This window comes from Ornithorhynchus anatinus, chromosome 14, assembly GCF_004115215.2.
Source record: "Ornithorhynchus anatinus isolate Pmale09 chromosome 14, mOrnAna1.pri.v4, whole genome shotgun sequence".
Classification (NCBI taxonomy): Eukaryota; Metazoa; Chordata; class Mammalia; order Monotremata; family Ornithorhynchidae; genus Ornithorhynchus; species Ornithorhynchus anatinus.
In genome coordinates this window covers 16,698,127-16,714,825 of record NC_041741.1, presented here as the reverse complement: position 1 = coordinate 16,714,825, position 16,699 = coordinate 16,698,127, and the positions used below count along the sequence as shown (strand labels likewise).

The following is a 16,699-nucleotide window of genomic DNA, read 5'->3' as shown; positions in this document are numbered from 1 at the left end:
CAGTGTTAGGCACAGCCCGCGACCCGCGAGGAGCTCACGGTCTTAATCCCCCTTTACAGGCACAGAGAGGTAGAGTGACTGGCCTAACGTCACCCAGCAGACAAGTGCCGGTACCGGGTTCAAAACCCAGGTCCTCTGACTCCCGGGCCTCGGTCCGTTCTGCTAGGCCAAGCCACTTCTGGATTTCAGTGGCGGATGATGTACCTCCAGCATTCCTATGACAAGAACTCTTACAGTAAACATTTCCACTTCCTTCGGAAGCCTTAAGGCCCAGATCTAAACACTCTGGCGTATTCTCTTAAGGGTCAGAAATGGGCCGAGTCCCCTTAGACAGCTAGCTATTCTGACTCCGGAGTAAGACTTTTAGAGTTTGTGTTTTCTGAAACAAAAAGCGGTCCCAGTGGTTTTGAAGACAGGAGTCTGTATAGCCAGATAGGAAGTTTGATCACTTCAGTTCTTGGAAAGCAAAGTTTGTGATATTTGCATTTAAAACAAAGGGTTGAGAAGCAGCGTGGCTCAGTGGAAAGAGCCCGGGCTGGGGAGTCAGAGGTCGTGGGTTCTAATCCCGGCTCCGCCACTTGTCAGCTGTGTGACTTGGGGTAAGTCACTTCACTTCTCTGTGACTCAGTGACCTCATCTGTAAAATGGGGATGAAGACTGTGACCCCCACATGGGACAACCTGATCACCTTGTATCCCCCCAGAGCTTATAACAGTGCTTTGCACATAGTAAGCACTTAACAAATACCAGCATTATTATTATTTAAGCTTGGTAGAAGCATACTCAGGGCCTGGATTTCTGGCATCGTTCAGCCTTCTTTACAGAGAAGAAGAACTTTATCCTGTGAGGGTTGGGGAGGAGCTTTTAGAAAAGAAGTGGGAGGAAATGAACAGCGGATTGGAGAGGCGAGACCAAACGGCATACTGTAAACTTCCTACTCCTTTAAGTAGCTTACCCTCTGGGAGATTAAAGCCCCAAGTGAGTTGCATCATAGTCCATGACCGGGCAAACTTCTTTTTTCCTTTTGCACCACCTCATTGACATTAAGAGGCCAAAGGGCCTGAAAATTAAACGATCACAATTACTCCCAGAGAGGTGATTCCACCACCAGCGTAGAAGCGTCCGGCAGAACAGCTGGGGGAAGGCCTGCATCGCTCCAGAAAGAAATAACTGCTGGTCTCAGCCTCTGACTTTCTTAACTCTTTTATGAGTTAAGAATTAGTTTGAGGGGGTTTATTATTACCATTATTATTAGAAGTAGTATTATTGCTTTCCCAGTTCAATTAAAAGACGAAGTACGAAGCAGTTTTTATGACACTAACCTCAAATCTAGCTTTCTAGTTAACTGTCTGAAACGTTGGCTAGATGCACGTGCTAATTCCCTTGGTGAATTTTAACCGAAAAAATTAAAAAAAAAAAATTAAAACCACACCAAATGAAAACTACCAGAGAACTGACAGGCAACTCTGGTGATTAAGGTTATCGGATCTTAAGGTTCACGTCGTAGTGACACAGGACTACAGAGTAAACAATGGTTGCATATAAATGCTCTCTAGAAATTGTTATAAGTAAAAAAACAACGTATTAGCGATCCAGAGACAAGATCTGAGGGTAATTGATGAAAGCCTGGGATTGTGAGTCCCATGGGGACAGGTACTTTTTCCATCTTGATTATCTTGCAACTACTCCACTGGGCAAGGGAATGTGCCTGTTTACTGTGGTACTCTACTCTCCCAAGCACTTAGAACAGAGCTCTGCGCAGAGTAAGCGCTCAAGAAAAACGACTGAGTGAATGAATCTTGAGCACACAGTAAGCGCTTAACGAATGCCATCATTATTAGTCCACAAAGAGAGTAAAAAATAAAGTTCTTCTGATGATGGCATTTGGTAGGCGTTTACTATGTGCTGGACACTGGTTCTACTCGCTGGGGTAGATACAAGATCATCAGGTTGGACACAGTCCCTGTCCCTCCTAGGACTCACAGTCTTAATCCCCATTTTACAGATGAGGGAACTGAGGCACAGAGAAATGAAGTGCCTTACTCAGGGTCAGCCAGCAGACCAGTGGTAGAGCCAGGATTAGAACCCAGGTCTTTCTGATTCCCAGACCCCCGCTCTATCCACTAGGCAACGCTGCTTCTCTTAAATTCTGAGTTCTAACTCTGAAGGAATCTGACCTAAGTCTGAACGCATTAGCTCTAAGTTATCACTCTGCAATTAAAAAACTGCCAAAGCGAATAATGATAATACTAATAAAAATACTTTTGGTATTTGTTAAGTGCTTACTTTACACCAAGCCCTGTACTAAGCACTGGAGTTAATATAGGCCATTCAGGTGGGACACAGTCTTGGGCCCATGGGGATGGAGGGAGTGGGGAGGGAGGAGGAGAGATCAAGTAAGGGAGGAGGGAGATCAAGTATTAAATGCCCATTTCACAGAGAAGAAAAATGAACTTGGAGAAATTGGGTGACTTGCCCGAGGTCATATGGCAGAGGTCATATAGCATTCATTCATATGGCAGTGGAGTAAGAGTTAGAACCCAGGTCTCCTAATTCCCAGGTCCATGCTCTTTCCACTAGACCATTTGTTAAACGCTGCTCAAAAATACTTCTACGGCACCCTGCGAACACTGAAAAACTATAATAATATTAATGACAATAATAGAGACAATCACAATAATAACATTTGTTAAGGGCCTACGAAGTGCCAAGCGCTGTACTAAGTGCTGGGGTCAATACGAGAGAATCGGGTTGGACACAGTCCCTGTCCCATGTGGACAGTTCACAGTTTAAATGGAAAAGAGAACAGCTCTTCGATCCCCATATTACAGAGGATGAAATTGAGGCACCGAGGAGTCAAGTGATTAGGCCAAGGTCACACAGCAGGCAGAGCTGGAATCACAGCCCAGATCCTCTGATTCCCAAGCCCGAGTTCTTTCCACTAGGCCAAGTGGCTTCCAAAAATAAACCCGGGTATCTAATAAAACCGTCTGCTACTACAGATTATTTCACTGTGCGGGGTTCCTCTGACTCACAACTATGTACTTTTTTTTTCTTAATTTCACAAGCCACACAAAACCAGGGCATTTTAAATTATGAAAATATGATCTAAACAAGTTTGGCACTCTGACCACTAACCACACTGATCTCAGAATTCCTAAATCTACCCTCTGTACTGCTTCCGATTCTCCAGGGCACCGATGTTTTGGGGTGACCTTAAGCTACGACAAGCCACCTTCCTGAGATGTAGACGGAGGCACAGTTGAGTGATCTCTGAAAGGGTCATGTCCAGGAAGATGTGCATTTTAGACCCATCTCTAACACCAACTCTCTCTGTGTCCCTGATTCAGCGCTTGGGACGTAGGAAGCGCTTAACAAATACCCTCAGCATCATACTCTCATCTGCTGACTGGGACTGCTACCCGTTTCTTGGCTTCCCTAAGATTTGGGAACAATAATAATACTACTCAGACTTGTTAGGTACTTACTATATGCCAAGCACTGTACTAAGCGCTGGGGTAGATATGAGACATTCAGGTTGGACACAGTCCCTGTCCCACATGGGGTGCCTAGTTCTAAGTATAAAAAGTATCTGTCAAAGGTACCTGGCTCTCCCAGAACACCGGGGTGGTGTTTTTGTAAATCCTCAGGTTTACATAACCTGGCACGGATATCCAAATTGCTCCTCCTGACCCCAAGGCGGGCTGTATCCCAATGGACTTGTGTTATAGGACAAACAGTGCCTACTGACAACATAGCCAAAAGCTGGAGGAAACGTGCACGCTCTATGGCAGAACTGTTAAAAATCCATTCCTTCAATTGTATTTATTGAGCGCTTACTGTGTGCAGAGCGCTGTACTAAGCACTTGGAAAGTACAATTCAGCAACAGAGAGACAATCCCTACTCAACAGCGGGCTCACCGCCTAGAAGATGAAGATCACTAGAGAAGTGCTAAATATTGTCTTACGGTTGGAGGAGTTGCATGGCCTAGTGGAAAGAGCATGAGGCTGGGAGTGAGAGGGCCTGGGTGCTAAACGCGGCTCTGCCAGTTGCCTGCTGGGTGACCTGACTTAACTTCTCTGGGCCTCAGTTTCCTCCTCCAGAAAATGGGGTTTCAGTGCCTGTCTATAATAATGATACTAATGATAATGATTGCGGTATTTGTTAAGCGCTTACTTTGTGCCAGTCACTCTAGGCGCTGTACGCTCTAGGACAAATACGAGCAAATCGGGTCGGATGCAGTCCCCGTCCCAGTTTATGGGTGAGATACCCGACGCACAGAGAAGTGAAGTGACTTGCCCAAGATCACACTGCAGACAAGTGGTAGATCCAGGATTAGAACCCAACTCCTGCCTCTGAGGCCTGGGCTCTATCCACCAGGCCGTGCTGCTTCTCCCCCTCCTACTTAGACTGAGCTCCATTTGGGACAGGGACTGTGTCCGACCTGATTAATCTGTATCGACCCCAGTGCTTGATATACAGAAATAAATATTGTAACAACAACAATAACGATAATTTGGGGATGAAAATCAGAATCAATCAATGGTATTTATAGAACACTTACTATGCGCAGAGCACTGTACTATGCGCTCGGGAGAGTACAATGCAACAGAGTTGGTGGACACGTTCCCCGTCCACACTGAGCTTAATCTTAATCCTTCACGGGTCTCCCATACAAAAGTGACCCTACAATGTGGGTGAGGGAAGCCAGATTTAAGCTCCTGTGACAAGATCATCTTCCCCTCCCCACTGCCCTGTTTTTTTCCATCCTTGTCAAATATAGCTCTTCCCAGGTCTAATTTCTGGAATTCAAAAATAAGAACTTCATAGCCTGTGACATCGGCAGGTGTGTGTGTTAAGGCACCTATGTACACACGCAGAGTCACACACACACACACACAAACACACACAATCACACAGAAAGTTTTCATTCCTAAAGCATATTAGAATGTGCAACATCAGGTTTGCTCCACCTTTGATGTACACAGAGAATTGTGACACATTTTCTAGCCCGAGCACCTAAAATGCGCTTCCTTAAACAAAGGTACCGCAGGCATGCATCCCAACAGGTTCCCAACAAGCAAAGTGTCGCTCTATTTTCCAGACCTGACATCTTCCCTAAAATCAATTAGCTTTTCATCCCAGAGATAAGAACCTCTAATCGCCTCTAATCAAGAAAAGCACACCCACTCAGTTAACATAAAACTGAACTGTGGATACACGCAGAACACGCCTTCCTTCGTATAAACACCAATTAAAGCCCGGCCGCGTTTGCTACAGCGTCCCGTGCGTGAACGCCCACTAAAAACAACCCGATCAAAAAAACACCCTTAAAAATCAATGCAATCTAATTTAAAAAGCCTCTTGCAATAACCCTGCTCCGAAAGAGACCTATTTGGTGATCCTCCAACGCCACGCGGCACCTTCTAAGAAGTTCCGACTTGCTTAATCCATTCCTTGATCTGTCCTTTCACCTTCAGTCAGGTCCCTGCTAATGACATCTTTGGTGGGTGATGCTGTCCCTACGGACAGCAGAGCAATGGGCAATTTCTACTCGGGAAAAACAAGTAGGTTTCCTTTCATGTGGACCCCACGGTCACCTCCCCCGAGGTAAGAAGCCAGGCCTGCACCGTCACTCGTTTATGAATTCTATTTTTGAGAAACGATAACCGCCGGGACACCTCGATGTCAGACCCTCCCTCTCACAGACCCAAGGAGGCCCTTTCCTCAAAGCCTGAATTTAGCAAAACAAGGTCAGTCAGGCAGTGGCATTTATTGAGTGCTTACAGTGTGCAGAGCACTGTACTAAACCCTGGGGAGAGGACAATATAACAGTAAACAGACATGTTCCCCGCCCACAATCAGTTTACAATCTGGGGGTGGAGGGTGTGTGTGCGCGTGTGTGTGTGCAAGAGGGAGCAGTATCTGGGGGGAGACATCTCCCAGAAAATGCCAATGGATTCTGGAGAAAGTATCTCCCAACCTCCACTCCCCCTCTCTGATCCATCCATGAGAAGAAAGAAGCGACGGGACGGATGCTACCTACCCCTCTAGACCGTAAACTCGATGTGGGCAGGGAAGGGGTCTGTGTTTATTGTCACATCCTACTCTCCCATGCGCTTAGTACAGTGCTCTGCACCTATCAGCTGCTCAATAAATACGACTGAACAAATCCCAATTTCCTCAAGAAGCCCAGCTAGCCCACCCTGCATCTTTGCGAGGCCTGGGAAACATGTCTGCCCCCAGTCCCATCCAAAATGGGAGGGTATGTGCTTAGACTATGGTCCAACTGCAGGTCACCCAGAAGAATGCTTTGCTTTCCTTCCTGCTGCTTATATATAGAGAGTATATGTATACATTCTATATATATATTTACATTTTAATTACAGTGCTCCTGGAGATCAAGCCAGGAACCGCCATAAAAAAGGCTTCCTCCACGCGGGGCGCAGTGGGCAGGTTCCCTCCAGGGACAGTGTCCAACCTGATTAGCTTGTATCCACCCCAGCGCTTAGTACAGTGTTTGGCATATAGTAAGAGCTTAATAAATATCATCTTCAGCTTGGATTCCGAGCTTGGCACTGGAGCTTGTACCCAGAGCTATTAATAAATCCCTGGGCCATGGGAGGTCGGGGGGAGAGGGAGGATGGAGGGGCAGGGGGATGGGGGCAGAAGAGGATGGAGGGGGAAGGGTGGAAAAGATGGGGGTCACGGGAGGAGGGGAGGAGGAGGGGGTGGGAGAGGATGGGGAGGAGTGGAGGAGGCAGGGAGCGGATGGGAGAGGATGGGGGTGGTCGAGGGAGAAGGGGAGGGGGAGACAGGGAGGGGGAGAGGGTGGGAGAGAATGAGGGGTGGTTGGGGGGAGGAGGAGGGTGGAGGGAGAGGAAGAGGATGGGGGTCGGGGGAGGATGGAGGGGGATGAAGCGGATGGGGGTTGAGGGAGGAGAGGAGGGGGAGGCAGAGAGGGGAAGGGGGTGGTTGGGGGAGGAGGGGGCTGGGGGGTCGGGGAGGATGGAGGGGAAAGGGATGGGAGAAGATGGGTGGGTCGGGGGACATGGGGAGGGGGAGACAGGGGGGGGGAGGAGGATGGGGGTGGTCGGGGGAGGAGGATGGAGGGGGAAGGGGTGGGAGAGGATGGGGGTGGTCGGGGGAGACGGGCAAGGGGAGGAGGTGGAGGAGGATGGAGGGGGAGGAAGAGGATGGGGGTTGGGGGGGCAGGAGATGGGGGTCGTGGGAGGAGGAAGGGGAGGAAATGAGAGCGGCCAGGAGGAAGTTGCGGGGTGTGTGTGTGTGTGTGTGTGTGCGGGGGGTGGGGTCTCACCGTGTTGGAGCGCAGGGGCGGCAGGGGTCCGTGCGGGGGTCCGTGCGGGGACGGCGCGGGGTCCCCGGGGGAGGAGGGCGGCCGGGCCGGCCGGGGGGCGCCGCTCTCCCCTCCGCCTCCTCCTCCTCCTCCTCCTCCTGCCGCCGCCGCTCCTCGGCCTGCGGGCGGAGACAAAGCCGGTCAGCCCGGACCCCCCGCGCCCTTCCTCCCTCCCTCCCTCCCTCTCTCTCTCCCTCTCTCTCTCTCCCCGGGCCCGGCCGCCCGTCCTGGGGGGGGCGGTTGGCGGCGCGGGGCGGGGGGCGGGGGGGCCTCGGGTCCGGGTCCCCTCCCCATCCGGGCCGCCCCCTCCCCCGGCGTCCCTCCCCTCCCTGCCCTCCCGGGGCCGGTCCTTACCGGGCGCGGCGGCGGCGGGTTTTCGGGCTAACATGGCCGCTGGCCGGGCCCCGCGGGGGCCGGGGGCATCTCAGGGCCGCCCCCGACCCCCGGGCCCGGGCCCTCCCAGCCCTCCGTCCTCCCCCTGGCCCTGCCCCTCCCGCTCCCGCTCGGCCCGGTGGTCGATGTCCCGGCGGGCCCGCTCCTGCCCCCGCTCCTGCCCCTGCCCCCGCTCCTGCCCCTGCCCCCGCTCCTGCCCCTGCCCCTGGTCCTCCTGCAGCCCCCGGCCCGATCGCATCCCGCGCCGGACCCCCGGACCCCCGCACGGACACACACACACACGGACACACACACGGACACACACTCCCAGACAGGGGTGGGGCTCCGCCCCTCGACCCGCCCCCTCCTCCTCCTCCCTTCCTCCGCCCCCCACCCCCATAACCCCACCCCCCGACTCGCACACGCACAGGGACACACACAGACACACAGGCGTAAACGCTCCCGGACCTGCTGGCAGTCCTGCCCGGGTAGATGATCTGCAGAGACCCCCCCACTTCTTCCCCCCCGCCCCCCTACTCACACCCTGACACACACCGAGAGACCCACCCGGGCGCCTACGGAGATCCAGGCAGCCCTTCCCGGAGAAATGATCTGCAGAGGCCCTCCCCGCAAATTCTCTGCACAGCCCCCTCTTCTCCCTAACCTTAAACCACCCCCTGTCCCTGTCCCTTCCCCCCCCCAGATTCTCTGCTCAGCCCCCTCTTCTCCCTAACCTTGAACTACCCCCTGTCCCTGTCCCTTCCCCCCCAGATTCTCCGCACAGCCCCCTCTTCTCCCTAACCTTGAACCACTCCCTCTCCTCGTCCCCTCCCCCCTCAAAACACTCTGCACAGCCCCCTCCTCTTTCTAATCATAGCCTCCCCCCCTCCTCTTTTTCCTCCCCCCCAAAAAACTCTGTGCTCAACCTCCGCCTCGTTCTAACCATAACCTACCCCCTCTCCTCTTCCCCCTCCCCCCAAACTCTCTGCTCAGCCCCCCTCTTCTCCCTAACCGTAACCTACCCTCCCTCCCTTCTCCCTCCCCTTCCCCTCCCCCCTAAAACTCTCTGCACAGCCCCCTCCTCTTCCTAACTTCAACCTACCCCCTCCTCCCTGCCCTTTCCCCCCCAAACCCTCTGGACAGTCCCCTCCTCTCCCTAACCTTAACCCGCCCCCTTCGCCTCCCAGAGACGTGCTCGCCCCCCCCCCCCGAAACATCTGGAGAGCCTCCACACAGACACACCCCCAGCAACATCTGCTCAACCCCCTCCCCACCCCCTGCAACATCTGCTCACCCCCCACACACACACGCATACAGGCATATGCACAAACATCCACACACACAGTCACGCCCCCAGATTCAGAACCCCCCTCCTCGAATTAACGATCTGCAAGCCCCTCCCCGCCCCCCCCCATCTTCCAAATTTTTCTGCAGAGAGCATCCTCTCTGGCCCTTCCCAACCCCCCCAAAAAAAAATTCTGCAGAGCCCCCTTCCTCACCATCAGCTCTAGGACCACAGATCCACCTCTTCCTCTCCCCTGTCCCCCAAAGAGAGACGAGCTCGGCCGAACCCCGCTGGAACATCTGGACAGCCCTCGCCCCCCAAAACCTCTGCTCAACCCTTGCCGCTTCCCAAACACAAATGAGAGCTCTTTGAGGGTAGGGAATATGCCTGTTTGTAGTTGGACTGTCCTCTCTCAAGCGCTCAATACAGTGCTCTGCACATAGTAAGCGCTTAATAAATAGGATGGGATGAAGGAACGAATGGATTGTCTCTTTCCTCTCCTCAGGCCTCGGGGCAGAGCACCCCAACCTCCTTAGTGCTATTTATCAAACAGCCCAAATTGCTCCCAGGTCTCTGTCAGAGAACCAGATTCCCAAAGGACTCGGCCCGGCCAAAGGCCCGGATCATCCCGACCCCTGACCCTCCCGTCCCCAGCTTTCCTAGCGGGATCCCCGGGACAGGGGGAGACGGTGGAGACGGCTAAGGAAACCCTTAGTGCAGGTTGCTAAGCAAAAATAAACACCCTTATGGCACCTCCCACAGCCTCACAGCTTCTCCTGAGATGCCTCCCTTTATTTTTGATTTCACAGCTATGCTGACCGCTCCCGGCAGAGACAGAGAGAGACATGTCCACCTGGTTCCCAGGGACGTCGTGAGCCCGTGCCCCTCGCCCCTGTCCCTCAGAATCCTCCCAGATATCCATCCCTGGAATCACCTCTCCTCCTTCACCTCACTGCCCATGGGCAAGTACGTGTGCTCCTTTTTAAAAAAAATATTATGGTATTTGATAAACACTTGGCATGTGTCAGGGACTGTAACCAGTGTTACCCACTAGATACCCCGGTATTGTACCCACTGATATAATATACAAGCAAGTTGGGTTGGAAGCAGTCCCTGTCCCACATGGGGCTCACAGTCTTAATCCCCATTATAAAGTTAAGGGAACTGAGGCACAGAGGAGTGAAGTGACCTGCCCAAGGTCACAAAGCAAGCAATGGGCAGATGTGGAATCAGAACCTAGATCCTTCCGATTCCCAGGCTCTACCTGCTAGGCCACGCTGCTTCTGGCTCTTGCTGTCAGGGTGATGCTTTGGCCCTCCTGTTTTTACTGCCTCTAAATGGGAAACACTGTCTTCTGCCTGATGCAAATGCACTTTCCACAGGGCCAAGCCAGTGGAGGCAAGCCTAGATGTTTGGTGCTGTCCTTTTCTTTTTAATGGTATTTATTAAGCGCTTATGTTGTGTCAAATGCGTGCTGATCTAAGCGCTGGGGTAGGTACGTGTTAATTATTGATGTCTGTCTCCCTCCCGCCCCCAGACTGTGAGCCCACTGTGGACAGGGATTGTCTCTCTTTATTGCTGTATTGTACTTTCCAAGTGCTTAGTAGAGTGCCCTGCACACAGTAAGCGCTAAATAAATGCGATTGAATGAAAGCATGAACCAGGTCCGACCCAATCCCTGTCCCTAGTCGGATTCACAGTAGGAGGGAGAACAAGTATGGGATCCCCCATTTTACAGCTGAGGAAACTGAGGCACAGAGAAGTGAAGCCTTGCTTCCCTTCAATTTAAGCTTCCTCACGCTCCTTCAACTTTCCTCCTTTCAGCACCTGCTCTAGACTAAGCTTATTCTCTCAACTGTAAACTCATTATGGGCAGTGTACACGTCTGCTTATTCTCTTGCATTTCCTCTCCCAAGTGCTTAGAACAGTGAACTGCATAGAACGAGCGCTCAGTAAATACCACTGATTGCTGAACAGGCTAGCGAACCCTGCTGAATAAACAGCTTAGAGAAGCAGCGTGGCTCAGTGGAAAGAGCACGGGTTTAGGAGTCCCAGAGGTCATGGGTTCTAATTCCGGCTCTGTCACCTGTCAGCTGTGTGACTTTGGGCAAGTCACTTAACTTTTCGGTGCCTCAGTTACCTCATCTGTAAAATGGGGATTAAGACTGTGAGCCTCACGTGGGACAACCTGATTACCCTGTATCTCCCCCAGCGCTTAGAACAGTGCTTGCCACATAGGAAGCACTTAACACAAACCAACATTATTATTATTATTATTATTATTAAACCTTGAGGCAAAGGAGGCTTTCTCCTCAGCCTGGATCAGCGCAGAAATTTGAATCCATTTTGGAATACCGAGACATGCTGTTTTGCCTGAGGGTCCCCTCAAAATACGCTTAAAATCCCAGGGTGGTAGTAGTAGTATTAATTAATTAATTCATTCATTCAATAGTATTTATTGAGTGCTTACTGGGTGCAGAACACTGTACTAAGTGCTTGAGAGAGGACAATACAACAATAGACACATTCCCTGCCTACCGTGAGCTTGCAGTCCGGAGGGAGAGACAGACATTAATATAAATAAATAAATGACAGTTGGGGACATAAGTGCTGTGGGAGGGGGGGTGAATGAAAGGAAGCAAGTCAGGGAGAGGGAGAAGAGGAAAGGGAGGCTTAGTCAAGGAAGGCTTCTTGGAGGAGGTGGGCCTGAAGGCTCTGAAGCGGGGAGAGGGCCACTGCCTGTAGGATCGGAGGAGGGAGGGAGTTCCAGGCCGGAGGCAGGTTGGAGTAGAAGTAATAGCATAGTAATGGTATTATAGGGTGGCCCTGAAAGAAACCGCTTCTTAGAGGAGAAAGGAGCCCATTTCCATTCACCCAGCAGCCTTCAACTTCCGGGTGGAAAAGAAGCAGCATGGCATAATGGAAAGAGCCCGGGTCTGGGAGTCAGAAAACCTGGTTTCTAATTCCCCGCTCCCCTACTTGTCTGCTCTATGACCTCGGGCAAGTCGCTTAACTTTTCTGTGCTTCAGGTTTCTCAACTGGAAAATGGGGATTCTCCGTCTGTTCTCCTGCCTGCTTAGACTGTGGACCTCACGTGGGTCCAACCTCATTAACTTGTATCGACAAACAGTGCTCGATAAAGAGTAAGCCCTTAACAAACACTGTAATAAGAAATACAGAATAGGGGTGTGGGACTCAGAACACCTAGCTTCTAGTCTCCGCTACTATGACTGTGTTTTGGGCAAGTCGCATAATCTCTCCGTGCCTCAATTTCTTCACCTCTAAAATGGGGACAAATCTTTGTTTTAAAAGGACACGGTGAAAAGTGGAGACGTATCATGGCCTAGTGGAAAGAGCACGGACCTGGGAGTCAGAGGTCGTGGGTTCTAATCCTGGCTCTGCCACTTGTCAGCTGTATGATCCTGGGCAAGTCACTTCACTCCTCTGGGCCTCAGTCCCCTCATCTGTAAAATGGGGATGAAGACTGTGAGCCCCACGTGGGACAACCTGATAACCTTATATCTGTCCCAGGGCTTAGAACAGTGCTCAGCACATAGTAAGCACTTAACGAATACCACCATTATTATTATTAATATTATTCTTTCATTCATTCAATAGTATTTATTGAGCGCTTACTATGTGCAGAGCACTGTACTAAGCACTTGGGATGAACAAGTCGGCAACAGATAGAGACAGTCCCTGCCGTTTGATGGGCTTACAGTCTAATCGGGGGAGACGGACAGACAAGAACAATGGCAATTAATTCTAGCTCCGACACTTGCCTGCTGTGGTCTTAGACAAGTCACAGCTTCTCTGTGCCTTAGTTTCCTCCTCTGTAAAATGGGAATCAAATACCTGATCTCCCTCCACTTTATCAGGTATTATGGCCTACCTGATTATCTGGTATCTACCCTAGTGCATCATACAGTGCTTGGCATTTGGGAAGCATTTCCACAAAAACCATAATTGTTTAAATAATGAAAGAGGTAGACTATAAGCTCCTTGTGGGTAAGAATTGTGTCTACTAACTCTGTTGTATTTTCCCAAGTGCTTAGTATGGTGCTCTACACACAGTAAGCGCTCAGTAAATACCATGGATTGATAGGTCATTTGAAAAGCACCTAACAGAACTGGGGTTTTCAACCCTAGGAATGACTTTCTATGAGGTCATCGACTGGGGACTGGTTCCCTTCTATGTCCAAGGAGATTTGAAGGGCAAGGCAGTGTCCTTGTATTAAAGCAGGAGAAACTAGTTGGATGTAAGAAAGAAAACCATCCCATCGGAATATCTGCTTTGGAGCTGGGGGGTGAGGGAGGGGGGAGGAGGCGGGTGGGTACCTAGGTCAGTTGCTCTTGAGATGTTATTTTTAAATAGCACCTTAGTATTTTGTATCTTTAGAGCACTTTCATTTCCAAAGCACTTTCACATCAGTTATCTCATTTGAGCCTCACAACATTCCTGTGAGATTAGGAGAGGCGGGGATTTAATCCCCACTTTACAGGTGAGGAAACTGAGGCCCCGAGAAGTCAAGTGACTTCCCCTTTGCCCTAGAGTTGGAATCTAAATCCAAGTCTTTTCCTCCTGGACATACTCCTTTCGGGGTTCCAGAAAACCAGGATTCAATAATACTACGAATCCCTGCCTCTCCCTCTCTCAAAGGAATGTCGTGAGGATAAAATGAGATCACTGGTGTGATAGCACTACACAAATTTCCGGTGGGTGAAAAAGGGAGGGAGAGAGCCAGGAAATGGGAATTCATCAACTGGGAAAAAAAATCTGTTTGAGGGCACGGGAGGAGAGGAACATGATTTAGCCAGATCCTGAGTGGAAAGCATGAGGCGCTTTCAACGTAGTTACATATAAACACATTTTACTAAATACCTCACCTTTCAAATATAGCGGTGTTAAAAGGATTATGTTATCAGCTTTTCCAGGGAAATGATTCTACCAACTCTGCTAGGTCATACTCTCCCAAGCGCTTAGTACAGTGCTCTGCACCCAGTAAGTGCTCAATAAATATGATGGTTGGATTGATTGATGGATTGATTGAATCCGGCTCTCGATTTACATCATTTTATAATCAATTTGTAATTATAGGCTGTCAACTGCATTTACTGAGCTCCCTCTGGGCCTGGAGCAGTGTACTGAGTGGCCTAATTCATGATGAAGCGGCATGGCCTAATGGATAGAGCACAGGCCTGGGAGTCAGAATGTCATGACTTCTAAACCCGGCTCCGCCACTTGGGTGCTTGTGTGACCTTAGGCAGGTCACTTCACTTCTCGGGGCCTCAGTTCCCTCATCTGTAAAATGAAAATGCAAAAATACAATTGTGTCGGGGGTCGATGAGCCTAAACGCTCCCCTCCAAAGACTCTGGTTTACCTCAGAACTCATTAAGTTGGAGGCTTTATTCCTGTGGTCAACTTGGATCTGTGACCTTTGGGCATTTGATAGTCACCCCACCCTCAACCCACAACACGTATTTATCTAAAATTATATATTACAGATCATTTATTTATGTTCATGTCTGTCTCCCCATTAAGAGGATTTTATTTAATTTTAGTTACATGACCCCTGAACTAGGCCTTCCCAGAGTAAGCCCTCGTTTCCTCTTCTCCCACTCCCTTCCCCGTCGCCCTTGCATTTGGAGTGCACCTTCGATTCACCCCTCCCTCAGCCCCAAAGCACTTATGTACATATCTGTAATTTCTTCCCTTATATAATGCCTGTTTCCCCCTCCAGTGCTCAGTACAGTTTCTGTACACAGTAACCGTTCAGTAAATACATAATTTCCTTCTAGACTGTAAGCTTCCTGGGGGAAGGGAATGTGTCTACCAACTCTGATATATTGTACTCTCCCAAGCACCTTGTACAGTACTCTGCACACAGTAAGCGTTCACTAAATATGATTAATTAATAGTAAATAGCAGTGTTTATTAAGGACCAAAGTTGGGAGAGAATAAACAGGTGCAAATTAACCAGGGTCTATGTTCCTCTGTGGGCTAATATCTAACAAACTAAATGAGCTGCTCAGAGCTGGTCCTTTAGAATAAAAAGCACCGGCAGGTAATGGAAATCTATATGCTAACCATCTCTCCCAGGGGACTGTAAGTTCCTTGTGGGCTGGGATCACTCCTTGACCTCTGTTATTCATTCCCCAAGGCTACACCCAGAAGATGTTCAGTGACACTGATCCTGAGGGGATTACAGATTAGATTTTCAAAAGTAACATTACTTAGAAATTGGAAAAAATGTGAAGGGAATAGGAATCAATGTGGAAATCATCGCTTGATCCTCTTGGAAAGAAGATGATGTGGAGTTATGTGTGGGCCTAGTTGCTTAACAATCAATCCCAGCACTTAGAACAGTGCTTTGCACATAGTAAGCACTTAACAAATACCATTATTATTATTATTATTATCAACTGGCACAGCCTGAAAGAGAGAGCAGAGGACTGGGAGCCAGAAAGTCCTGGGTTCTAATGCCGCCTCCACCACTTGTCTGGGGTTTGACCTTAGGCAAGTCACTGTGCTTCCTCAGTGGCTCAGTTCCCTCATTTGTAAAAATGGGGATTAAGACTGTGAGTCTCGTGTGGGACAGGGACGGTGTCCAACCTGATTATCTTATCTCTACCCCAGCGCTTAGAACAGGGTTTGACATACAGAAAGTGCTCAAGAAATACCATCATTATTATTACTGAGTGACTGCTCTGTGCAGAACACTGTACTAAGCAGTTGGGAGACTTCAATATAACAGAGTTGGTAGACACGTTCCCCGCCCACCAGGAGCTTAGAGTCTAGAGAGGAGCTTACAGTCTGGAGTCTAGTCTGGAATTCAACACAATTAATGGAAACCATTAATTAGCAAGCTTATATGGGGTATTTTAAAAAATTCTTCCCACCTCCACACAGTCCCCAGTTTAATTCACTTATTTTCATTTCCTTTCCCTCTTTTAAAGATACCTTGCTATGCATTTGTCATTCAAGCAGAAGGATGAGGGAAAAGTGACTGTAATGAATAAAAATGACCTTTTTTCACTTAGCTTATGCATACAATGCCTCCATAAAATCTTGATAATAACTTCATCAAACAAGTTTCCTTCTCGCCATAGGTTTTTATTACAGGGAAGGGTCATGAGCATGAAGTTAGTCACATCTGTCCTTTTAATGTTTGAAAAAGAGGACTGAGGCCTTCGTTTGGAAAAAAGAGACAAGAAGTCATATGACCTTTGGAGGAAAAAAAAAAGAGAGCAGAGACATATCCACATTTGAGTCCTTTTCTATAATCATTGTGGTTTTAGGCCAGTTTTAGGCCATACTTTCGTGGGCGGAGCCTAGGTTTTTTAAAAAAATAAATAATAGCTGAGTCTGTGTTTGGCAAAACCAACCACTGGCTGTTGGAGACACTCCTGAAACCGCACACGTAGTTCATGAGTACAAGTGGGCGGGGAAGCGTCAAGGCAGCCCTAATCAACCAACCAGGATTTTTGACCGTAGGAGGAGCAGCATGGTCTAGCGGAAAAAAAGCCCAGGCCTGGGAGTCAGAGGACCTGGGTTCAAATCCCCATTCCTCCGCTTACCTGCTGTGTGACTTTGGGCAAGGAACTTCTCTTCCCTGTGCCACAGTTCCCCCATCTGCAAAATGGGAATTTGATACCTGCTCTCCCTCCTACTTAGACTGTGAG

The 16,699-nt window shown here is 49.6% G+C and overlaps 1 protein-coding gene across 3 annotated transcripts in view; it reads right to left on the bottom strand.

Moving 5' to 3' along the window:
* The window catches only part of DYRK2 (dual specificity tyrosine phosphorylation regulated kinase 2), a 63,576-nt gene extending 56,178 nt beyond the window's left edge, over positions 1 to 7,398 (bottom strand). For all 3 annotated transcript variants that reach the window (XR_003764326.1, XR_003764327.1, XM_029078901.1), the window contains exon 1: positions 7,320 to 7,398. The gene's annotated coding sequence lies outside the window, so the exon portion shown is untranslated. The remainder of the gene's footprint in view (positions 1 to 7,319) is intronic.
* Between the last annotated feature and the right edge of the window lie 9,301 nt (positions 7,399 to 16,699).